The 7,885-nt window shown below is 35.9% G+C and overlaps 1 long non-coding RNA gene across 8 annotated transcripts; it reads left to right on the top strand.

Moving 5' to 3' along the window:
• Positions 1–695: 695 nt before the first annotated feature.
• Positions 696–7,194, top strand: LOC124946447. Of its 8 annotated transcripts, none has more exons than XR_007100068.1 (4): positions 2,407–2,564; positions 3,533–3,625; positions 3,819–4,214; positions 5,056–6,072. It is a non-coding gene; the product is annotated as an uncharacterized LOC124946447 (long non-coding RNA). The 8 variants fall into 8 exon arrangements; XR_007100067.1 differs by lacking the exon at positions 2,407–2,564 and adding an exon at positions 3,121–3,460; XR_007100069.1 differs by lacking the exons at positions 2,407–2,564; positions 3,533–3,625 and adding exons at positions 3,126–3,509; positions 6,093–7,194 and having other exon boundaries at positions 5,056–5,606.
• Positions 7,195–7,885: the final 691 nt, after the last annotated feature.

Consider the following 7,885-nt stretch of genomic DNA (forward strand, 5'->3'; position numbering starts at 1 on the left):
CTTGAAGCTACGAATAATAATACGAATCCTCGATCACTCTCCTTCCTTTGATAATACGAGACACTCCTACCTTGACGTGAATATTGCTCAGAGATAGCATTGTTCGTCCTTGTAAGAGGCCGCATTATAAATGCATACGTTTTCAAGTTGCTAATAGAAAGAAAAGAGAGAGAGAGAGAGAGAGAGAGAGAGAGAGAGAGCACGTTTTGTAATAACAATATATTTCTTTAAGATAAGGAAAAGAATATTGGATGAGCTACGATGGTCAAAATGCATCCAGAAAGAAATAAGAGAGTGAAAGAGAGAGAGAGAGAGAGAAAAATAGATGGAAGGAATGTACTTTGTATTATATCGATTACAAGACGGGATTCAAAGATATTACGAAATGCACTTAAAACTTGATAGGAGTTCCTAAATTTTCGACATTTTTAAGTATTCCTGTTCAGATACTTGAAATCTTTTTCATTTTCAAAGAATGAATGAGAAAACGAGAGAGAGAAAGAGGTCGAAATAAAGAGAGATAAAAGCGACTATGTTATCTATCAATGTTATCCAGTAGAATATAGAGTAATCTATGGTAGATTATTATCTAATTCACTTTCATATCTTCTCCATAGATTATGGAGTGGAAGAATCTAGATTCTCTCGTCTTGATAAATTTCGTGGAAAAATCGAAGAATATTTCTCTCTTCCATTTTCATTCGGAAAATTGAAAGATATTCGTCGGACGTCGCCGTTGAGATTCGTCGTCTTTTTACAACGAATGTTTAATTGATTCATTATTACCAAGTTTTTTTTTCTTTTCAATTTCTTCTTCATCTTTTGCTTTTACTTCGACGATCAATATTTGACGTTGAGTCGAGATTAAAGCAACGAGCGGTAACGGTAAGGCGGGAGGATTCGTTCGGAGCACATTTTTCCGATAAATCCGACGTGCGTGACGATAGATAACGTTCCCGAAAATAATATCGCGCTACGATATATATACGCTATATGTGGATGGGAGAGCGGCCGCGATATCACGTATCTCAGAGAATCTGAAATAAAGAGCACGTTGGCATAGGAAAACTGATAATCCGAGGAATCGTGCTCGGCAAGGTAAACTGGATGGATCGTTATAGCAATTGTTTTTTCTTTTTCTTTTTTTTTTTTTTTTTTTTTCATTCTTCTATAAAATTCAAATTTATTATCATTATACAAAACAGATTATTTTTAAAAATTGTCTACAATTTGTTACAAAGCAATTAAGTATAGTATTTTATTCGTGAATACTGAGAAATATATAATTAAAAAAAAGCACGTACTTCAATAAATTAAAACGAATTTATTCATGCAATTCCAAGAGTTTCATTTCTATTTTCAATTATTTTTCTTCACTAGCATACTCTTTTCTTGCTCATCCAACTACGATATCACAGAATACGGTTCGATTTGAAATTCTCTCTTCTTTCTAAAAGTCAAAGAAATGAGTAGGATTGCTATCGAAAAGTCTCAAAACTGTCGATTCAGGATCGCTTATTGAACCAATTAAACTTCTACAATCGAACGATAATAGCAGCCAACATATGCACGTATTATACCACGCTAATTCGTTGGCTTATATTAGTAGTTTCAAAATGTGATTAGCGAGAAACTTCTTCGCGAACGTAATGAGAATGGTTTGTAATTGAACGCGATAGGTTAAAGCCGATTCTGTTTCTGTAATTTAATACCATTGAAATATCGAAACAAAACGTGAACATATTATCGGTTCTCCGAGTTACTTACATGAACACCGTTTCTCTCTCTCTCTCTCTCTCTCTCTCTCTCTTTCTCTCTCTCGTTGCTTAATAGAATTTAAATACAGCACTTTACTAGATAATCAAAGCTGCTTTCTAACTCTCAGTGAGCTTGTTTACAATGCACAATCGAGTAAGTTACGAATGTACTCCGAGAAAGGCAGTCCTATAAAATAAAAGAGAATTGTATAATAATAAAAAGGTTTATGTTTAAACAGTTTTGTTTTATTTCTTCATTATAAAATTAATTTTTAATTCATATCGAATGGTTAATGCTTGCTAAGTATATATTATACTATAAACAGCAGATTATGTAATTTTGTAAACACGGCATAATAATTGAATTAAAAATAATTAAAACATGCAATGTTAAATGCAGATTAGAAAATAAAATAATACTGATAAATCTTTTGTTATTGTGTAAAAGAATTTCAATTGTTATTAAAGATATCCAATATTTTTTTTTCATTATATTGAAAAAATATTCAAAGCACATGTACATTGTATCTTATTAAACAGAACAAGTTATCATAGTCGTTATCGGTTTTTTTCGATAATCTCGATATTCTCGGTAGAATAATAGAAATAGATATATAGATATATAAATATCGGAAGGAGTTATCGTATCTCTGTCGCATCAAACGCATAGACGGCTTGAGTTTACGCGCGTGTTCGTACGATGCAAGCGGGTTACAAGCATTACGCGATGACGCTTCCACTTGACGGAGGTCAAGTCCTGTTTGACAGCGACACGTTTCGAGGGTCGTTAAGCAGTGGACATACATGGTAAATGCTCCGTAGTTACCCTCATCTTCGATCGACACGAACATTTCCGACGTTCTCATCAAATTGCACAGATCGATGATCACTGACTAATCTTAATAGTAAATCAATTTGTCCATAATAAAGCCAACTTTCATTTTTGTTTATAATATACGCGCTAACATAAGTTTTTATTTAATACATTAAGTTTTGGATAGAAATCCAAGATATTTTTGCAAATATTGCGAATTTTAATCTTTTATATATCTTTAACATATAGATTATTTCTTTTTTTTACGTTGACAGAATCACTCGTAAATATTTTCCAACTAATGAAAAGCAGTTGGAAAGTGTAAAGGAAGGAACATAGTGAAACAAACAAAAGTAAAGAGAGGAGGAAGCGTAGCTTCAAAGTTAATTAAAAGACGACTACGAGAGAGAGAGAGAGAGAGAGAGAAAGAGAGTGAGTGAGAGAGAAACAGAGAGAGAGAGAGACATAGACAGAGATAGAGACAGAGACAGACAGAGAGAAAGAGAGAGAGAGAGAGAGAGAGAGAGAGAAAGAGAGAGAGAGAGAAAGAGAGAGAGAGAGAGAGAGAGAGTGAAAGAGGTATAAACGGCATGCGGTGCACGAAATTGAATTTAGTCCGCGGCAGAGACACAGACGCGATGGCGGCATGCGTGCTAGTCTCAAATTTATAGTCGCGTTTATAATTACGAATTAACATTATAATAACACATTGTGAACTCGTTTCGACGAGCGTTTGCATTTAATTGTCTCTCGTGTGTATTTTTGTCGATTTTTTATCAGAATGATTTCATCAATATGTTCGTATTTTGAATGTGGAAATTCACAAGAATTGAAAAAGGATATTTTGTGAAAAAAAGACTAATGCGTTCGAAACAAAAAGAAAAAGAAGGTGCATTGGCACACGCTGTAATTCGAAATATACTATGTAGACATGATAGGTATGCTAACTGATAAATTCCAGATACATCGACGAGCCAATTGAAGTACGACAATCGATTGGAAGACTTGAATGTATCTTGGATTATTACAAATCTTTTTATCCTTACTGTAATTTGTAAGTTTAAGAAAAATCGTATTCAAAATGTTCTATGCAACATAAATTAATCAGAAAATGAACTGAAAACTATTTGAATATCAGATATTTAATTATTTTATTATTATTAAATGTATCAATGTTCTTTCTTTTTAATTATCATTTCAAATAACTTGAAATACATTTTAATAGAGATTCTCTTCTCTTCTTTCAGTGACGAATTTCTTGACTAACTCGAACAAGATCGAGAAACGAAAAGAAACGGAAGAAAAAGACACCCGGTAGATAGATATGTGGCAGAACGTCTCGACACGAAAGAAAAAGATAGGAACTGGAGGAGCCGTTACTCAAATGGAATGCCAATTCGCTAGCGTGGAGGCACATGGCGCGCCTGCCGACAAAAGACATTCTTTTCTCCTCGTTCACGATTGAATATGCGATTCCCCCTCCTCTCAATCTCTTCGTACCTTCCTAACCGAAGCCATCTACCGTTGTCTCTTTCCCTTTAACTTCTTTCTTTCTTCTATCCGATGAGAACTCCGTTGGAATATCGCACCGTATCTCTGAAGGTTTCTTCGTTGTAGCAGCAAAAACGAAGAAAGGGTAAGAGGTAAAAAATCGTTTATCGTCCACCACAAGAATAGATATATATTACTTGGTTGGTATCTCCCACTTCTTTCTCTTCTTTTGTCTCTTTTTCACTTTATGTACATATATAAATCTCTGTTCGTGATCTTTTTGCCTTTCACGCGACAAAGCACGATAACCTTTTCTACTCTTGCCTTCTCTCATCATCATCACCTAAGTGAATTGCATTTCGAAATGAATTATACGTAATATCGCATTTAACGGGTTAACAGCTATTTTTATATAAAGAAATAAAAAAGATTTGAATCACATAGAATCCAATATAAGGAAACGGATTTCTTTCGAACTGTAGTAGTTTTCCATTAATCCAGAATCAAAGACCGGCTAAGAAGGAACCTTAGAAAGAAGCTTGGAAAGTATGGGGAAAGGGAGTTGGTTAATGTTCGTGCGTCTTTCGATTTTTCCCGATAGAAGTTTCTTCTTCGAAGTAGATATCGAAAGAAAAGTGACCAGTAGCAAGGGTAGCTATTGCTGGTGTTAATGACGGCACATAGAAGAGAATACACTCGCTACTGTTCTTCTTTTCTAACGTCCCCGCTTTCTCTCTTTGTCTCTTTCTTTCTTTCTATATAGCACAGTGGCAACAGAATTTACTATCGCTCGATTAATCTGAGTCACGTCATCAAATAACTATCAGTTTGCCTTTTGACCAGAGCTTTGAAAGCTTCAAAGTCTTCGTTCCATTTCACTTCTAACCTAAAGAAAACGTACAAGGGTGTCGTTTAAGAAATATTCGACGAATTAATCCACTTTATTCACTTTTATTTTATCTTTATCTCTATCATTTTTTTCTTCTCATGTAGACTTTATATCTGTCGTTCTAACGTCGAAACTAAATCCGATAAACGTTCAAGGATTTAAGGGTACTCTTCATAGTCCTGGCAGATATCAGGGAATCTCTAGGGATGACAGAAACCGAAGGGCAAACATCTACTCTTATTTGCTGCTGAAGTTCGCCGTGGAAACGCCTCAAGTTCTTACCAAAAGAAAAACATCGGGGAAAGTTTTGTTCTTGTCGTATATCCATCTACCTACTTATATGTAATGCGTGCACCCACACGTCGTACTCTTTGTTGATTCCACAGATATGGGAGAGGAGAAGAGAGTGAAGTGGACAGAAGACGTTTTGACACTGTGGAAGGAGTAACTCTGCAAACAGTATACGCGGAGACACTTTCATGGCGGTGCACTTAAGGGCTTCTCGGAGTTATGCTGGGCGCAGTTTTGCTTGCTATGGGTTGAAGACCCGAGAATAGGGCCAAGAGAAAGGGAACGATGAAAGAGAAAGAGAGAGAGAGAGAGAGAGAGAGAACACGGGAGAGAGAAGAGAGATCGCTGCTTGGAGTTAAGCAAGGTAATGGATGGCTCATAACCGAGTTACTTACGTACGGGATCTGCGTCTCGTGCTTAGAGTCGCCGACGTAGCATGCTTCCCAAACATCCCTTTAAACCGGAAAGTGTCGAAGTGGAAATTTCTACTCGACTTTTGACCCTTTGCGAAACTTCGTGATTTCTCACCATATAAGATATAAGTATCTACTTCGTGAAATTACGATGTGTCCTTTCTTTGTCCAAGAAATTCTTCTTAACCGATGAATTTCTATTTAAAAGAAATAAATCGTGTATTTTATCTTTAAACTTTCGCCCGAATTTATATATTAGTTATATTTTCAATCTGAAAAGATTTTCAATCAGCGTCTATAAATCTTTAATGTATTTATCTTTGTAAAAATGATCTCTATAAATGTTAGATAAAGACACAAATTGGGTGAACGTTCGTTATTAAAATGAAAACTAGTAATTAACACAATTCTATTTATGGAATGTCGAAATTTTTAAGGAAATATTTCGAGTCACTTTCACGGAAACGGCTACAAGGAATTCACAACATTTATTGTAACACAAGTATGGATGGTTCCACTTTCTGAAAAAGCGATGCTTAGAGAAATAGCGAGGAACGCTGGCCTTCTCCGCTTCGGCACGACGGTTCTAGACTTCTCATGGATGAGATTGCTTGCTTGGAGGAGGAGAATGAAGAAGAGAACAAGAAGAAGAGAGGATGAGAGTGTAGACGGCACGAGAACAAGGGGTGGCAGCGTTAGATGGAGCAACGCAAGCTTCCGAGTGCACGTTGTATTGTGCCTCGAGTATTATGCTCTCTCCTTCTTTCTCTCTCTCTCTCTCTCTCTCTCTCTCTCTCTCTCTCTCTCTCTCGCGCGCGCGCACACATACACGCACACACATACACGCATATACACCATCAAGTTTTTCACGAGTCGGAGTTAATTAATGCGAAAGAACTTGGTTTTAATGGAATATCCTATCGCATTGAGAGCCGATATGTTTCCAACCTCGAAGAATGAAACTTCGTAGGTAACTGAAATTACAGCCGAAATAGCGGCTATTTTTCCGTTAAAATATCGCATGAAACGGAAGGGCAAATTCGTTAGAATATATTCAAGAGCTTCTACGAGAAAATAGGAAATTAAGGAAGTTCCGAGAGCATTACTTTCTCATTTTCTTTTTCTTTTTTGTTAGACAAACAGAAAGAAAGAGAGAGATTTTCATAGAAAATTGAATGAATTTTACAAACTTATTATCGGTCGGGAAGATATAATTTCACGGTTCACGTGAGGGAAGATCTAACGAATAACGTACATGTAAAGTTATATGTATTTCCATGAGACGCTTCTAGCGTTTCGAACGATTCTTTTTCATTAGTATAATGTTACATAAATTAAACGAGAAAGCTCGTGCCGACAGAGTAGGAACAAATTTTTCTTCTCTAGCGGCGCGTGAAGAATAATATGTTAATCTAATATTTCATAATATGAAAACGAAGAGAGAAAGAAGAGAAAGAGAGATGAAAGAAAAAGAAAAAGAAGAGAAAGAGAGATGGAAGAAAAAGAGAAAGAAGAGAGAGACAGAGACAGAGAGAGAGAGAGAGAGAGAGAGAGAGAGAGAGAGAGAGAGAGAGAAGTGAACTAAGGTCTAGGATAAGAAAGAATATAGAGTGATAAATCAGAAAAATAAATTGATCGACGAGGGGAATAGATAAAAAGAAATCGATAAGATGATATATGTGTGCATATAACTAAAGAGAATTCGAGCGTTCTTCGATAAGTAATCGAGTCGTAAACTCTTGACGTTGCAGTAAGTTCCTTCTTTTAACGTAGTAGTCGTTTTATCACAACTACCAACGGAGGAAACTATTAGACAGCTATTAAAAAGGAGACACGAGGTTACGCTTTCCTCGAGGGCAGGACAATTTGCTGGCTCTTTCTTCTTACCGGCAAGAAGAGCTTTTAAATATAGTCGTAGAGAATTCGAAGCAGACGTCTCGAGTTCTTCTATATCAGCCGAAACGTGGAATATTAATGTTCCAATTTTTCTTCATAATATCTGTACCTCTCTGCCTTTCTCTCTCTCTCTCTCTCTCTCTCTCTCTCTCTCTCTCTCTTCTTTTCTCTCTTTTTCTTCTTTTCTTTCTCTATTTTTCTTCTTTTTTCTACGAGTTACAATATGATTTTTTCCAAAGTTCATCATAATAATTACCGTATCGGTAATCGATACAGGTAATTGCTCTCCTTCGAGTTTCATTCTGTTCTCGCCATTTTTTCTTTTAAAAGTTTA

This window comes from Vespa velutina, chromosome 2 (assembly GCF_912470025.1).
Source record: "Vespa velutina chromosome 2, iVesVel2.1, whole genome shotgun sequence".
In the NCBI taxonomy this organism is placed as follows: Eukaryota; Metazoa; Arthropoda; class Insecta; order Hymenoptera; family Vespidae; genus Vespa; species Vespa velutina.